Here is a 17,186-nt window from a genome sequence, read left to right on the forward strand (position 1 = left end):
AGGGTCAGTGCTGGGCGCCGGCCTCCCCAGGGCCGCCGGGGCTGTGGGTCGGTAGCAAACACAACTCGCCTCTAATAAAACAAATCATCGGAGGCTGGGAAGCCACAAGAGGAAACAGCTGTGCGCTGCTGGCTGTGAACACGTGTCTCCACGCCCATCTCTAGGCCGCCCGCTCTGCTTCCAGAATGCTGGACTCCTGGCCATTTCCTGACAGCAGAAAGCTGCGGGCTTTCGGAGGCCGTGGAACGTGTGCACGAGAAATCGGACCGGGAGACCCCCGCTGGGGGACCGTGGTCCTCACACGATCTGACCCAGAGCAGCCCTCAGAGCCACAGACGCAGAGGAGGCCAGAGGGACAAGGCCTGTGAACAAAGGCAGGCAAGCCTGCTCACGTCGGCTGAGTACGATGGTCCCAAACCGGGACAAACCCAAATGTGCGTCAATGTGATGCATAAACAGACTTGGGCACAGGGGTGGGCGGGGGTCACGAGCACATGGTGACGAGATCTCAAACCAGGAGGGCTCTGGAAGGTTCTGCCTCCGTGACGTCCAGGAGAGGAAAGCTGGTCTACAGGGACGGGAGTCAGAGCAGGGCTCCCCGCAGGCGGGGATTGGTCCTAGGGGCTGCGAAAATGTTCTGGGTGTTGGGAAACGCCGTGGGGCAGATCCGGGAGGCAGTCACCCAGGGGTGCTTGTGTGAGTCAGAGCTGTACACACAATTCACGGGTTTGCCATGCGTAGATCACATCTCAATCAACCGCTGTGAAAGACAGGTAAACACTTGAGGGATGTCCCTCCCGCACCCTGGTCCCTTCAACTGAGCTTAAATCCCGTAAAACAGGGGTCCCTGGCCCCTGGGCCACGGACCAGTAGCAGCCCGCGGCCTGTTAGGAACCGGGCCCCACAGCAGGAGGTGAGCGGTGGGCAAGTGAGCGAAGCTTCGTCTGCGGCTCCCCGCCGCTCCCCGTCGCTCTCATTACTGCCTGAACCATTTCCCCCCTCCCCACCCCCATCCGTGGAAAAACTGTCTTCCACGAGACCAGTCCCTGGTGCCAAAAAGTTCAGGGGCCGCTGCTGTAAGGTAGGAGACAGACGCAAGTCTGGGAGCGGATGTGCCTTCTCTCCGTCCTGTGGGGCTGGGTGGCCGTCTCTGCAGGCCAAGTGGGAGTGGGGGCCTAATGGTGGATCTAAACATGGAGACACACCAAGATCTGACCCTAGGCTTTCCAGCCTTGTGATGCGAGAGAAAAAAGGTAGGAGGCCCAGCAGACCAGGCAGGTCCCCGGTACCTCACTGACACTGAAAAAAAGGAAAGTCTGGAGCATCACCACAACCTTATCCTGTGTCCTCCTGACCACCGCCTCCATTACCGTCACCACTGCCCGTCCGCCAGGACCACCGCCACTGCTGCCACCACCACCTCCATTACCTCATCACCTCCAACATCACCAGCCATCAGCAACCCTACCGCCATCACATCCATCATCACTGCCTGTACCACCACCTTCATCAGCGCCATCGCTCCATCACCAGCTCCTCCACCACCACCAAAACCTCCATCATCACCTCCATCATCACCATTAATACCCCCTCTGAGGCTGTCTGCTTTATTACTAAGATACAGGTGAATGTTCTAGTATCTGAGTCCCCAGGCAAGTGGCGACCCTACACTCCAACGTGGGTCTTCAGACTCTGACTGCAGAGCCCTTGCCCCTCTGCTCTCGGCCCCACAGCCAAGACCCGTCCCCAGATGATGTGTGTCCACCGAAAGACCAACTAAAAATCATTCTGAGATCATGTTTTCAAAGCCCTACGTAATCCTCATGTATCTAGATGCTCTTCATTCTTCCTGATGAACCCAAAGGTGTCACCGTTAAGGGAATCGCGTGACTTGTGCGAGGCACCCTGGGTCTCTCGGAGCCCGCACCACGGCATTCCTGCTCCCAGGACCCCGGACTCGCAATTACATAACACTTGCTGGAAGTCTGAGCTGACGGACCGCCCTGCCGAAGAATGACTACCACCAATAAAACATTTTATTGCCCAGTCAGGACTGCTGATAGAGTCTATATTTAAAGCAATTCTGTTAACCCTGGGAAGCGAATGCTCACTTGGCTCTGGGGCAGCTTGCAAAGCAAAGACAGTGGTTTCGGCAAACCCCTAGAGTCTTGTAAATTCAAGAAAGAAAAACTGGAAAGCCAGGGCACCTGGGCAGAGCTCTCGAGGACGCCCTGCTCTGGGTGCTTCCCGGCCCTGGAGCCAGACGAAGTCGGGAAGGCCGGGCCGGGACAGCTCTGACTGGCAGAGAGAAGACAGGAATATGAGCCCCGTACGGTACAAGTGCCACAAAACAGTCCCCCAGACGCCCCCAACCCACGGAGCCCCTCGGCCAAGCTCAGGGCACAGGCAGGCCCTCCGTGGGCCTGTCCCTCTGGGCAGGACTCTCCCTGGGACTGGGCAGCCTCACAGGGCTGCTTCCAACATGGCTGCACCAGTCACTTGTTGCCACTTACGTGTAAACAAACAAAAGTAAGTGACACTTTAGACACTTAGTCCCTTGGTCACACAGGCCACGTTTCAGGTGGCCATGGACACACATCTTCAGTGGCTGCCATACTGGGCCCTGTCCACATGGGTGAGCACGTCCATCATGGTGGAACGTTCTTGTGGGCAGAGCTAGGCTCGCGGTGAGAAGGCAGGACCCCGTGGGTCCAGAGCTGAGAGTCCGGACGCTGTGTCGGCTGTTTCCTCCTGGAGGCTCTGGGGAGGTCTGGTCCAGGCCTCTCTCCAGCTTCTGGTGGTGCCGGCACCCGTGACGCCCCTTGTCGTGTAGAGCAGCCCCGACCTCCACCATCATCATCACAGGGTCCCTTGCCCCAGGCCTGTGTCCGCGTTTCCCTCTTCTTGTGAGGACACCAGCCATCGATTCCAGGCCACCCCACGCCAGTATGGCCTTGACTTAACTAATGACGTCTGCAAGGTCCTTATTTCCGAATAAGGCCACAGCCACTGGTCCCAAGTGGACGTGAATTCTGGGGGGACATTCCTCAACCCAGCGTGCCCCTCAGCCCGCCAGACTGCAGCTCCCTCTGCTTCGGGCCACCATCTGTGCGGTTCTACAGAGTAGCCATCTGTCTCCACCTCCAGGTCGTAAGCGCCAAGGTCAGCACCTGACCTGTCACCCCTGCACACCCAGAGCCTGGCCCATGGTGGGGCTCAATGATACTTGTTCATGAATGAATGAATGAATGAATGAGTGACAGAGGGGACACATGGGCTGATTCCAGATCTCTGAATGTCCTAGGTCACACCATCCACCCCAAGCAGAAAAGGTGCAGATCCAGGGAGATTACCTGGGTTCAAAGGCCTGGCTCTGCTGGGTGACCTCCCTTCCAGGTTGGCCAGGGGGCCAGGTAAGTTGATGGGCAGGGTCTCCAGTACGGCCCTGGGCAAGGGGTGTGTGTCAGAGGAGGGCAGTCGGGACCTCGACCAGCGTCCCTGAGGGACCCCTTCCACAGAGGCTTTTGCCCAGCAAGGTGGGTGCTTCTGCCGCCCCCTCCGTCCCAGAGTCACTAGGGGCTAGGTTTGGGAGGGAGCTGATGGAGGAGGTGCTAGCTGCCCAGGAAGCTCCCGGAAGGCGGCTGCCGGGAGCAGGTGGTGTCCCTCCTCGCATGGCCTGCCCAGGCCAGGGGGAAGGAGGCAGAGGGCCAGGGGCAAACTCTGTCCTGGCAGCTCCCCAGGGGCTCATGGGCAGCTCGAGTTTCTAAGGAGCATAAACTGTCTTATAAACTAAGATAGCAACTCTGATGACTGAAGACATAAAAATAGCTCTGCTTACTCAGTCCCTTCTCGGGGTTCTGTGGGAAAGAGTCCGGCAGCCGGAGGGCTGACCCCAGGGCCTTGTGCTCACCCAGGGCTTGCACAGCTCATGGAGAAAGCGTGGGAGGAACTCCAGGAGCTGGGCGCCATGCAGCTGGAGAGCGGCTGGGAGGCCCACCCCCTGCACTGTCCCTTGGTGACGAGGAGGGGTCACCACTCCAAGGGCACTGGCTGGCCTGGGGGCTCAGGTCTGGCCACAGTTCCTCTGGCCCCTCATTCTGTCACTTTTTCTCCTAAAACTGCCTTTTCCCAGCCTCTCCTCTGCCCAAGGAGCAATCCTTTGACCCGCTTTTAATGTTAAGAAGGGAAATCTTAATACACAAGTACACACATGTCCTAAACCAGTTAGGATGTTCTGGCTGCAAGTACCAAAGAAGCAACTTGAAGTGGCTTTAAAATATATTATGTCACATGACAGGAAGTTTGAGTTGGTGCACAAAGCTTATGTGACATCACAGGACTTGTGGTCCCTCCTCTTCTCTGCTCTGCCATCCTCACTTGGCCCTACTCCTCAGAATTGGCTCTCATGGTTGCAAGATGACTGCCATAGCTCCGGACATCACATCCTTATCCACCAACCTCTAAAGACACACCTGCCTTGTGCCCATTTTTTTTGTTTTGTTTGTTTGTTTTTGCGGTATGCGGGCCTCTCACTGTTGTGGCCTCTCCCGTTGCGGAGCGCAGACTCCGGATGCACAGGCTCGGTGGCCATGGCTCACGGGCCCAGTGGCTCCGCGGCATGTGGGATCTTCCCGGCCCAGGGCACGAACCCGTGTCCCCTGCATCGGCAGGCAGACTCCCAACCACTGCGCCACCAGGGAAGCCCCTTGTGCCCGTTTTTTAAGAGCCAAGAAGATGTTCCCAGGAAACCTCAGCAGTATTCTCTAAAGTCCCATTGCCAAAATTATTACAGGAAGTTTGTCTTTTTTCTTTATGTAAAGTGAACATTTATTCCTTCTGTAATAAGAAAAAAAATTAACTCATTTTTCTAAAGAAACTCTCTTTTCAGTAGAGCACAGGCTCTGGACCCCAAACTGTGGGTTCCGTCCTCCCAGGGCAACCCCAGGGTGTGCAGGGAAAATCTGGGACAAGGTGGGTTTTCTCCGGGGCCTGACACGGGAAGAGCCTGCTTCTCACTCTCCTAAGCCCTACTGGGATGTTCTGGTCGGTGGGCAGCAGCCTGCGTGCTCATTCAAGGACCCAGGCTCCAAGTGACCAGGGCATTGCCTCCCTCAGTCCCTCAGATGTCCCTCCACTCAGTGGCAGACAGGGACAGGAGGGCGAATGGGGGTGGAAGGGCAGGCCCACACAGCATCCGTCTTCCTTCTCAAGCTGCCACGGCCCAGCCCACCACAGACACTGGGTCTCAGGTCCTCCTAACACACCCGTGGCCCCGTACCACTCGGCGACAGACCACCACGCACAGTGGTTGTTTCCCACAGAAGCAGGAGCGTTCAGGGCTCAGACCCCAAGGCCTCCGATGGCAGCAGGAAGCATTTTAAGCCTCACCCTGGCTCTTCCAGGAGAATAACACCAACTCGCTGGGGTTTGTAAGAAAGAGGACACCAGTGGCTGTGTCCGTGGAGTCTTGTCTGCTCTGGCCAGCTCACAGGGGTCACTGCTGCCCTCCGAGGAGCTGGTCTCGGCGGGGGCGCCTGCCTTCCCCCAGCTGGCCTGAGCACTGTCCCCCCGGTGCTGAGCAAACCCTCCCCTTTGGTAAAGCATTTTGCATGATGGGGGGAAAAGACTGAAGCACTGTTGTTGTTTTTACTAAAACACAAAATTAATTAATTCAGCTGTTTCTCCTGACCTCGAAATGTCGGAGGAGCAGAGCAAGCTATGAGAGATGAATTATTCATATCTTTGGAATCCGTTCTCCGAAACCTGTGCAAAAATAAATTGGGTTTTCCTCCTAAGATGGGGCTGTTTCACCTGAGGGCCTGTGAGTTTGAGAAATGAGACTTTACACGCAGAGACCACAGACCCCCACCGTGGTCAGGACATCAGGCAAGGGCAGCCACGTGGACAGCCTGGCAGCGGACACAGAGGACGTGGGAAGTTGTGCCCCAAGGGTGTCCTGTCCTGGGCAGAGAGAGATGGGGACAAGGGGACACATCCAGGCGGAGGATCCAGGTCCCGAGGTGTTGACCTGCTCTGTGGCCTCACCACCCCAGCCACTTCCCACTTCTCTTGTCTGTAAATGAGTCTGCTTGGCACCCGCGTTCTGTGACTCTGACCCAGACCTGCCTGGTGGGTTTCCTTCAATTCATCTGGCTCAGCGTCCGGATCCCCTACCCAAGGCGGGAAGCCTTTGCTGGCCTTCTGAGTCACACAGGTCCTCCCAGGTGGACATCACCCTTGGGGCTGTGGGAAGGACCAGGGTGTCCAAGAGTTTTTACAACGTTGGCGGGGGGAGCATTTGGTCCTGTCGGTATCTCTTATCTAGCTCTTCTGATGGCTAATGGGGTCGAACACCTTTCTCTGGGCTTATTTGCCACCCATACGTCCTCCTTGGTGAGGCGACCAGGGGTGTCTGGACAGCTCCCGTGTGTCTGGACCGGGCTCTGAAAGCCTTTCCAGAGGGGCTCACTGACCAGGGGCCGGGCGACCACACAGGGGCGTGCGAAGCTGCCTGGCCCAGTCTGGGTGGGCAGCTTTCTCTCTCACCATGGCCAGGAGCTCTGTCCCGGGCCTCCACCTGGTCCTGACCTGAAGGCCCCCAAGCCCGATTCCTCACTTCTTTTCTTAAATTAATTAATTTTATTTCTGGCTGCGTTGGGTCTTCGTTGCTGCAAGCAGGCTTCCTCTAGTTGAGGCGAGCGGGGCTACTCTTCATTGCGGTGCGCGGGCCTCTCATTGTGGTGGCTTCTCTTGTTGCGGAGCACAGGCTCTAGGCGTGCGGGCTTCAGTAGTCGTGGCACGCAGGCTCAGTAGTTGTGGCTCGTGGGCTCTAGAGCACAGGCTCTGTAGTTGCGGTGCACGGGCTTAGTTGCTCCGCGGCATGGGGGATCTTCCCGGACCAGGGCTGGAACCCGCGTCCCCTGCGTTGGCAGGCGGATTCTTAACCACTGCGCCGCCAGGGAAGCCCCGCAATTCCTCACTTCTTGATAAGGGTGGTAACCGCACGGCTGTGTGTCCGACGCTCAGCTCTCAGTGCAGGGCGTGACCAGAGCCGACCCCCCACCACCAGCGTCGCCTCCAGCCCTGTGAGCTGGAGGGTCTGGAGGCTCTGGGAGCAGGCCTGTGCCCTTTCTGTGTGTGGGGAGCCCCCACCCAAGCAGTCCCCCCCCACCCAAGCAGTCCCAGCAGAGAAGCCGACACTAGGTGCCATTTTCCGAGGATGCCAGGTTTTCTTTGTCTCCAGAAAGCCAGCCCTGCGGCCAATCAGCCGCCAAGGGAGAGGGCAGGGTATCTGGGGGCCAAGACGAGTGCTGGGAGCAGGACGGGCCTCCCCAGCCAACAGGGGCAGCCAGGCTGGCTGGACGCCCCTTCCCCTCCTAGAAAGTAGAGGCCTTGATACGAGTGAGCTGGGAGCAGCCTTGGGGCCCAGCCCAGGGACCTTGTGAGCCCCACTAGGGAGGGGTCCCCCAGAAGCCTCTGCCCCCCACGTCTCCTGGGCCTTCAGTTTCTGCTGCTTGTGGAGCACCTTCGGACGCCCACGTGAAAGGGCTGCCAAGGGCTGGGCTCAGTGGGAGGCCTGCTGCGGCTCCTAGCTTGGTTCAAATTAGGGAGGCCCCGGGCTGTGGGCTCTAGGCTTCCAACACGACCAGCCCTGGACCCGGAGGGGCGCGGGGCAGATAATCCGGCCGCGGTTCCCTCCCTCTAGACCTGGGAAGCAATGACTTGGGAGCACCGTCAGCCAGATGATCTGAAGAGCCTGGGGAGGCACCAGACTGCTGGGGGGGAGGCGGGAACCGAGGACCCAAGTCATCTTCTCGAATTCTCTTGCTTTGCTATGTGCCTTTGGAATAACCTCTTCCGGAAGATTAGCAAGCCTTGCTGCATTAAAGCCACTGCCTTTAGGAGAGCCTCCTTTAATGCATTTATAGCGGAATGGGAAGGGATCTTCACATTCGTTTTCTACCACGCCTGCCATGTGTCCTAGGTGCACTGCAGCACTTTGAGACTGGTCTTCCACTAATGAATGGTAGTGGGTAGAAAACAATATATGACCGAGGATCTCGGGCGGCCGACCGAGGACTGACCTGGGAGCCGGGACCACCAGAAACGCTGGCCCAGAGGCAGTGGCGGGCATCCAGAGCCTGCCCCGTGGCCCTGGCAAGACTGGGGCCGGTGGGGTTCCTGACCCTCCAGGTCGCCCCTTCCTCCCACGTCGGCCTGCATCCTGCAGCCCCAGGCTGTGAGCGGCAGGCGCCCGTCCCCTCGGAGCCCTGGCCCCACCTACACACCAGGCCGGACCGTCCTCTGCTCTGACCCCTGGCTGCAGGCCAGTCCCAGGCACTGCGGAGGGAGGCGGGGGGCAGGGGGTGCCAGGCACTCAGCCCCTACCCCGAGGTCACTGCCTTTAGCAGGAAAAAGGCCGCAGGCCCAGGCCAGGACAAGACGGCTGGGCCCAGGACGGAGCCCAGGGGCAGGAACGTGGGGCTGGCTGACGCTGGGAGGAGCCTGCGAAGAAAGTATCTCCTCTCCGCAGCCACCCTCCTTCTGTCCTCAGACACGGGTGGCTTCCCAGAGACCCACCCTGGCCACAGTGTCCCGAGAGCCTGCGTGGAGCTGGGCCACGTCCAGGCCAAGCCTCTCACACCCTGGACCAGGAGGGAGGCAGCGCCCGGCAGAGGCCCAGCCTCCAGGAGAAGCAGGAAGGCCCAGGAGCGTCTGGCCTCACCACAGCAGCGTCTCTGAAGAATAGCTTTGCCTAACTTTTGTTCTAATGTTTGGAAACCAAAGGCTCACCTCCCCTAATCTCTCCATATTAGCAGAACTTGATAACAGGTGCTCTGGGGGATGCGGGACAGAGGAGGGGCCAAGGGACGGTGGGCAGCCCCCCCCCGCCCCACTCAGTCCCCAGACTGAGACAGGGCTGCCCACAGCAGGCCCTTCTGCCCGGGACCCTCCTCCCCCTGCCTCACCCACGGCCCCTGATCTCCACCCTGGGTGCCCTTAGCAGCCCTCCCCAAGTTCCGGGGAGAAAGGAGACCCTGAGTGTTCAAACACCACCTGGCTCAGGCTCAGATTCTGATGCCTCCACTTACGGGATCTGAGGCCAGTTCCATACAGAACCCTTCTGCAAAACAGAGGTTGTTGTGGCCCCAGTCCCAGGGGGTGGCTGTGAGCATTAAAATATAAAGCACCCCACACAGCTTCAGGACCCAACCGCACTAGCCAGCGCTGCCTTCTCCTCCAAGCCCCCACTGCGGCCTATAATTGTGTGTGTGTGTGTGTGTGTGTGTGTGTGTGAGAGAGAGAGAGAGAGAGCGTAATGCCAGGCCTGACTCTGCCCCTAATGGTCAGTTCCACGAAGGCAAAGAGCCCTGGTGCCCAGCATGGCGACAGGCCCTGGTAGGAGCTCAAGAACTATCTGTTGGGTGGGTGGGTGGATGGGTGTGGGTAGGTGGGTGGTGTTTGGAAGAATAAATGGGTAGATGAGGACGGAAGGATTAACCGCTGGATGAGGGACCTGTGGAACCAGACAGGCAGCTCCACTCTGATGTCTCACTGAGGTTCCCTCGAGGGACACCCAGCCCACGCCTGACAAGAGGAGCCGTCTCCCCGCTGGAACGGACCCGCGCTTTCCCCCTTGCTGTGGAATTCGGGCTGGCCTGAGAGCACAGGTGCATAGAAGGGCTGCAGAGCGAGCGTCTGAGGGCGGCCTTCCCATCCCGTGCCCACTGGTCAGGCGAGGAAGACGAGGCATGCATGTCACCTCGCAGGTGGCTGGGAGGGCCTGGCGCCTGGGGTGGGGGAGGCCTGCCATTAGGCCTCAGGCAGCCCTGGGCTGTGTTTGCTCAGGATGGAGGGTGAGCTGGCTGCTCTGTGCAAGGCTTCCTCCCTCACCCCTCAGGTCCCCCCGGACCCTCCCCCTAGTGGCCCCCAGGCTGCCCAGCGGCTGGCGCGGGATGGAGTCGCTGTTTGCTGTTTTGTGAGAAACCCATTTACTGTCTTCATTGCTTGGGAAGTATAATCTCGAGCCTGCAGCTTCCTAAGGCGTTGCCATGGAGATGAATTTTCTGTCATAAATAAAAGTATTCTGGGGTCAGGAGATCTCAAGCATAACTAGGACAGATTTTGAGGGGGAAAATGCCAGAATTTTTCAAACACGCGAGATGCCGATTGGGCTGCTTTTTTCCGGAGGGTGTTTCTCAGGCTGCTGTGAATTTGGACAGGAGCCCAGCCACCTCGGAAAGTGGGTCTGTCCCCTCACTGTCCCCTCCTCCCCCTGGCAGTGCTGGGGCCCCCAGCCACCAGGTGTTCTCAGGGGAGGTCTGGGGCCCTGGAGATGGTTGGTTCCCAGGGGTCCTGCAGCCACAGGGGGAACCTGTGCTGTGCTTCCTCAGACAGGTCACTTTCCCTCTCTGGCCCTGGACCCAGCTGGCTCACCCTGGGGTCTCAGCACATTCCTCACACCCCCTCTAAGGAGCCGGAGCGGGAGAGGGTGTGACTTCCGAGGAGCCCCTGACCAGTCCCCACATGCAGCCCGTGGAAGTTAGCTTTAGGGATTTCCTTTGTTCAGGGTCACCGCAGGTCGGTCAGGGGGGAGCAAAGTATGCAGGCGAGGGGCCCCTGGACACCACCCAGGCCGACAGGCAGGCCTGGAGCCGAGGGCTGTTTGCCCAACCGCCCGCCACCAGCACTAGGTAAACAGAGCCCTCTGCCCCCAGGGCCTTCCCAAGGTAGCTGCAATCCCAGTGCAGCCCCAGGCGCTGACGGACTCCAAAAAAATGAAGGGGGGGAGGAGGGGGGAGAGAAGAGGGGGAGGGAGGAAGGAGGGGGGAGGGGAGGGCCTGCTCTGGCAGGTGATGTCTTTGCAGTTTGTTCCCCAGCATGTGGTCCCTGTCCCCATTTCCCCATCTAGGAGGGTCTACTTCACTGAGAAAACCTGGCCCGGGAGACCCTTAAGATGCCCAGGGGGACGCCCTGAGAAAGCCCTCCTTAACCTACAAATATTCTGCAAACACAGCCCCATCAGCACAGGACAATTCCCCAGGGGGCCCTCCAGGGCTGGGGCTCGGGCTCAGGCCCAGAGAGGGAACGCCTTACTCAGGGTCAAGCGGCCAGGCCTGTGCCTGCCCCCGGTACAGCCTCCCCAGACCTGCTCTCCGCCTGGGGCTCTCTGCCTCGTGATGAGCTGTGACAGTATTTATTCAAGCCCCTCGACAAAGGCAAAAGTTTCAACCTAGAAGGCAGAGCTGCTGGGATGCACAACACCGTCTAGGTCGGCTGGGGTGCTTCCCCACTGAGGCCGAATGGGGGCCGTCCTGGGGCAATGATGGGTCATGGAACACCTCACCAACGCTGGACGCACAGCCTGGCACCTCCTTTCTCTGCAGGAGGGTCTGTCTCTGTGTGCTTGTGCAGCCCCCATGGCCTCCGTGAGAAGGGTGCTGGACTGCCCACACGCCGCTGGGGGGATCGCAAGATGTGACAGACCTTTAAATGTGTGCTTCCACTTCTAGAAGGATTTTGCACCCAGGAGCCAGAGCCTGCAGGGAGCAGGCCACAGAAGGACCCGTGAGACGGCGGTCTCAGCCAGGTGGACCCTGGGAAGCCAGCAGAAATCAGGGGGTTGTTGTTGTTGTTGTTTTGTGGTACGCGGGCCTCTCACTGTTGTGGCCCCTCCCGTTGCGGAGCACAGGCTCCGGACGCGCAGGCCCAGCGACCATGGCTCACGGGCCCAGCCGCTCTGCGGCATGTGGGATCTTCCCGGACCGGGGCACGAACCCGTGTGCCCTGCATCGGCAGGCGGACTCCCGACCACTGCGCCCCCAGGGAAGCCCAGAAATCATGGTTTTGAAGACGATTTAGTAACCTGGGGAGGTGCTCTTCTCGCGAGCAGAGAGAAAACAGAGATAGAAGCACATACGAGGAGTATTCAAGGGAGACCAGAAAACACTCTGGGGTGAATGGAAGCGAAAACACACACACACCAAAACTTCGGAGATACAGCTAACGCAGTGCTTAAAGGGAAATTTACAACTGCAGACCCCTATGTTACAGAAAAAGAGAGAGATCTCAAATCCATAACTTAATCTTCCATTTTAAGAAGCTGGAACAACAGCAAAGTCAACCCCAAACAGGCAGAGGAATGAAACGATCAAGATTAGAGGGGAATAAAACTGAGGTTATTAACAGAGGCAAAAATCGCGTCTTTGAAAAGATCAACACAACTGATGGAACTTCAGCTACACTGACCAAGAAAAGAAGACTTAAATTACTAAAATCAGAAATGAAAAAAGGGAACATTACTACTAACCTTACAGAAATAAGAATGACAAGGGAACACTCTAGACAATTGTGTGCTACGAATTAGATAACCTAGATGAAACGGAAAAATTACCAAAACTGACTCAAAAAGAAATGACTCCAAGAAAAATGAAGGTCTATAACAAGGAAAGAGGTTGGATTCAGGATCAAAATCTTCCTACAAGAGAAGGCCAGGCCCAGATGGATTCACTAGTGAATTCTACCAAATATTTTTAAAAAGAATTAACACCAGTGCTTCACAAACTCTTCCAAAAAATATAAGAGGAAGGAACCCACTCTCGTAGAATCATTATTTTTAAGTGTTGATACTAAAACCAAAGACATTACAAGAAAACACAGACCACCATCTTTATGTAGAGACGTAAAAATCTTCAACAAAATATTAGCAAACCAAATCCAACAACGTGTAAAGATAATGATTATACCCCATGACCAGGTGGATTTATCCCAGGAATGCAAGTCTGGTTCAACACACCAAAATCAGTCAACGTTTTACATATATATATGCATTATATTAATAGGGTAAAGAAAAACATATGATCATCTCAACTGATGTGGAAAAAGCATCACCCAGAAAAAATCCAACACCCTTTCATGATAAACACTCAGCAAACTAGAAACAGAAGGGAACTTCCTCACCCTGGACGGAACCCACGGCTGGCACCACAGTTAATGGAGAAAAACTTAAAACCTTCCCCCTAAGATCAGGAGCAAGATAACAATGTCTGCTCCCCCCACTTCTCCCCACTGTACCGGAGCCTCTCACCAGGGCAATCCAGCAAGAAAAAGAAATAAAACACATCCAGATTAAGAAGAAAGCAGTCAGCTACTCCTGTTTGAAGGTGACATGATCTTGTACATAGAAAATGCCAAGACCCACACCAACATTAGGGCTAGAAACAAAGCAGCGAGGCTGCAGAGTCGACACATGAAAACCAACTGCACGGGCTTCCCTGGTGGCGCAGTGGTCGGGAGTCCGCCTGCCAATGCAGGAGACACGGGTTCGTGCCCCGGTCCGGGAAGATCCCACATGCCGCGGAGCGGCTGGGCCCGTGCGCCATGGCCGCTGAGCCTGCACATCCGGAGCCTGTGCTCCGCAATGGGAGAGGCCACGGCAGTGAGAGGCCCGCGTACAGAAACAAACAAACAAACAAACAAAAAACAACTGCATATTGATCAATACTCACCAGCAATGAACAATCCAAAAATTAAGTTAAGAAAACACCTCCACTGACAGCAGTGCCAAAAAGAGAGGGGCCCTGTGTGGGGTCACTGACCTCCCTCTCTGACACCTCAGGGCGCTGCCCCGGTGTACACTCTGCTGGGACAGAAATGAATGAATGAGCGAATGAACAAACGAACGAAGGAACCTCTAGAGACCCAGCAGCCACAGCCACTGCCCTTGGCATCTAAAATTCGGGGTTTGGTTTTTCCGCCCGTCCACCCACCCCGGAGGCAGTCTGGGTGGGTGACCCGGGCTCCTGATTCCAGCTGTGCTGCGGTGGGGGGGGACAGGGCGGAGGGCCACAGACTGGCAGAGGAAGGGACGGTGGCTCTGGGGTCAGGGAGAGTTCGCAGGCGGGCTGTGGTGCTGGGCTGAGCCTGTCTTGACGAGGCGGCAGGCCTCCCGCTCCAGGTGGCAGCGCCCCTCTGGGAACACAGGTCCTGGCAAGCCTGCAGCTGCCTCTTTCTCTCCAGAAATGCAGCTGTAGGGAAGGCCCACAACCTCTCCATGAGCATCCAAGGACACCTGGGGCCTGGCGGGGTCCGGGGGCTGTGACAGGGATACCCACCCACCCTTCCTGAGGGCCTGCAGGATGGAACACGGACTGGGAAGGACCTGGGGGCAGCGAGACAGAAAGAAAGGGCCAGGGTCCCAGCACCTGTGCCTAGCCAGCCCCGAGAGAGGCCCCCCACTCAAGACACCTGAGGAAGGCGCCAGGCACCCCGAGCTGCCACAGGATGACACCCACCAGGCCCGCGCATGGCCCGTGAGCCCAGCAATCTCAGAGGCGCAGCAGGAAGAGCCGGGAGGGGGCTCCGAGCCAGCCTCTCCGCCGGGCGCCCCGCTGGGCCTCCACAGCCTGCAGAGGGCATGGCCACCCGGAGCCTGGAAGTGCGGAGGAGGGCTGGCCGCCAGGCGGGGGCTCGGCGGCGGCCTGCCCGCTGCACACTCTGGGTTCCTCGTCCCCAGACGGTCAGGATGAGGGCCCAGGGTGCCCAGGTGAGGGTGATGGGGGCCAGGCCCCTTGGGAGAGCTATCTGGCAGCGGCTCCCCCGCCAAGCCTGGGCCCTGCAGTGTGTCCCCCGCCTAGAGAAGAGTTTCCATCTGTCCTTACGCCCTACACACCAGAGCCACAAGGGGACTTCCAGGCAGGGCAGCACCTGATGGAGCCCCAAGGTGGCCGGCCTGGCAGAGACAGGTGCCAGCAAGGGCCGCGGGGCCAGAGGCGCGGGCTGGGGGTGCTTCACCACTAGAGTGCGCCGGGCAGGGGCCTCAGCCGGCGCGCACAGGGACGGTGTCTGGTGCGCAGTCCTCCCAGGACGGCCGCCCCCCGATCGGCAGGCCGGAGGCCAGTGAACACTCCACATTTTTGGCAGCTGAAGGGCCCGGTTGGAACAGTCGCTGCTTTATTCTGCAGAAGCCACAGGCTTTGCATCCCCGGGCCCCAAAGGGGCTGGGGGTGGATTCCAGCCGGCCATGGGGCTGTGGGGGCCGCGGGGTGACGGCCAGCTCCTGCCCGCTGCTGACACCCCCAAGGCCAGGCTGGGCCCCGGCCTCCACCCCAGGGGTGACCCAGGGCTCCTCCCTCAGTGTAGCCGTGACTGACCTGAGGTCCAGAGCCCCAGGGACATAGGGATGGGCTCTGAGCAAACAGCCTGCTGCCCACTTTAGGGGCGCTCAGGGGCCCAGAAAAGACTCTGACCCCAGCCCTGCCTCCCAGGGTCCCAGGCTGGTGAGGAGAAAGACCCAGGAAGGAGCCGTGAGCAGAGCAGGTGGCCTGAGGCCTGGAGGGGGCTCAGCCCTGCAGGGCGGTAGGGAAGCCTCCCGGCCCGTCATCTGCTCTGCAGGCTCTGCTCAGGTGAAGCTCTGTCTCACGGCCTCGCAGCAGGTGGGTGAGGAAGGAGGCTCTCAGCCTCTCCCGTTAGGGAAGGACCAGGAGGGGGCCCGGTGGGCTGAAGGGGGCTCTCAGTCCCTCCCGCTAGGGAAGCACCAGGAGGGGGGCCCAGTGGGCTGCTCCCCTGGCCTGAGGACCAGCTCCTCCCTTGCCCCTCCTCCGTGTAGAGGGCTCCACGGCTCCTTCTGGAGGGTCTGCTCTGGGCCAAGCCCTTCCCTTCACCGCAGAGACCAGCACGGCCGTCCAGCCAAGAGTGGGGAAGTGACCTGCCAAGGTCACACGGCAAGGTCGCCCAAGATCACCTGGTGAGACACCGAGGGTCACACCGCCAGGTGGTCCCAGGCAGGGAAGAGCCCAGCAGAGCCTGTTCCCACACTCCACCTCCAGCTGCCCCCCACGTGTGCCCGGGAAGGGTCTGAAGACAGACCTCTTGATAAATAGCCCTCCCCAGCCTGGGGGCGCTCAGGGCATTCACTCTGCTTCCCAGGCCAGGGGCCCCACGGGACGACGGCTGTCCACCGAGCCCCAGGAACACTGGCTCCTCCCCCTGCGCTGCCCCGCCCAGTCTGCGCCCCAAGACTCAGCAGCAATTTGTACCCCACGGAATGCACAGAGCTGGCGAGGCCTGGGTGGGGGGTCACGAGGCCTGCAGAGAGCACAGAGGAGAGGCCGGGGGTACCTCCCAGCCAGGCAGGGCCAAAGGCCCACCCCAGGTTTCATACTTCATTCTCAGAGAGGACGGGGGTGGAGAAGGACGGGGTGCCACTTCTTTGGAGGGCAAGGGGCTGGGGTGGCGTAGAGGTGGGCGCGCTAGAAAGTGCGGGTGACAGGTGGCCGTGGAGGGTCTGGGACACGTCCCCGAGTTGCGGGCACAGCCCTGCACTCGTGGTTTTGCTGGGGCTGCCACAGACAGCCCTGTGTCCACAGCATCCTCCCAGCTCTCCAACTCAGCCCCACGCAGGCATCCCCCGACTTCCTGCCCACCTCCGGCAAGGCCACAGGAGGGACCTTGCAGGAGGTGCCAGGCATCGTGTGCACAGCCTGGGCAGACAGCTCTGACAGGCCCCCCAGATGAAGTCCAACTCCCCGCTGCACAATGTCACTCCTGGACCCCCCCCATAAGCTCTCTGCCCCCAGCCCTTCTTGGGCTCTGCTTTGGGGGCCCAGGTTAAGGCGCCACCCAGCACCCCACTGTAGAGCCACATCTTTGAATGGCACCCCGATTCCTCAGAGGAACCTCTCCTCCCCACTATCTAGTGCTTCCAGTGGAATTCCACCCACACAGACATGGGACAAGGGAGCCGAACCAGCCGAGGGGGCCACCTGAACCCCTCAGTGTTTGATGGGGCGCAGGTAGGCTCGCCTGGGGCCCTCAGGAGTCCTCGGACTGGACGGGCGCCGGGCAGACACCAGAGCTGAGGCCGCAGGGCCTTCTGCCATCATCTGGGAACGGGGAGCTGGCCCGAGACCCTCCGTTCTGTGTGACACAGTGACAGCCCCCCCACCGACATCCTCTAGCACCACCGCCAAGGCCCTCCTCCCCTTCTGGGACATTCCTCCTCCCCAAAAGCACACCAGGCCTTTCTGCGCCATCGCTTTAATGGACAGACCATTCATCAGATGGCTTTGCACAAAGAAAGAAAAACCGAGCAGTGTTCTCAGCGTCTCACGGGACGTAAATACACAGATCACACGTTTATACATCTAGCATCAGACACATATCCGCAGCACAGCCTCGAGCAGGCG

Source organism: Phocoena phocoena, chromosome 15 (genome assembly GCF_963924675.1).
Source record: "Phocoena phocoena chromosome 15, mPhoPho1.1, whole genome shotgun sequence".
NCBI classification, from domain to species: domain Eukaryota; kingdom Metazoa; phylum Chordata; class Mammalia; order Artiodactyla; family Phocoenidae; genus Phocoena; species Phocoena phocoena.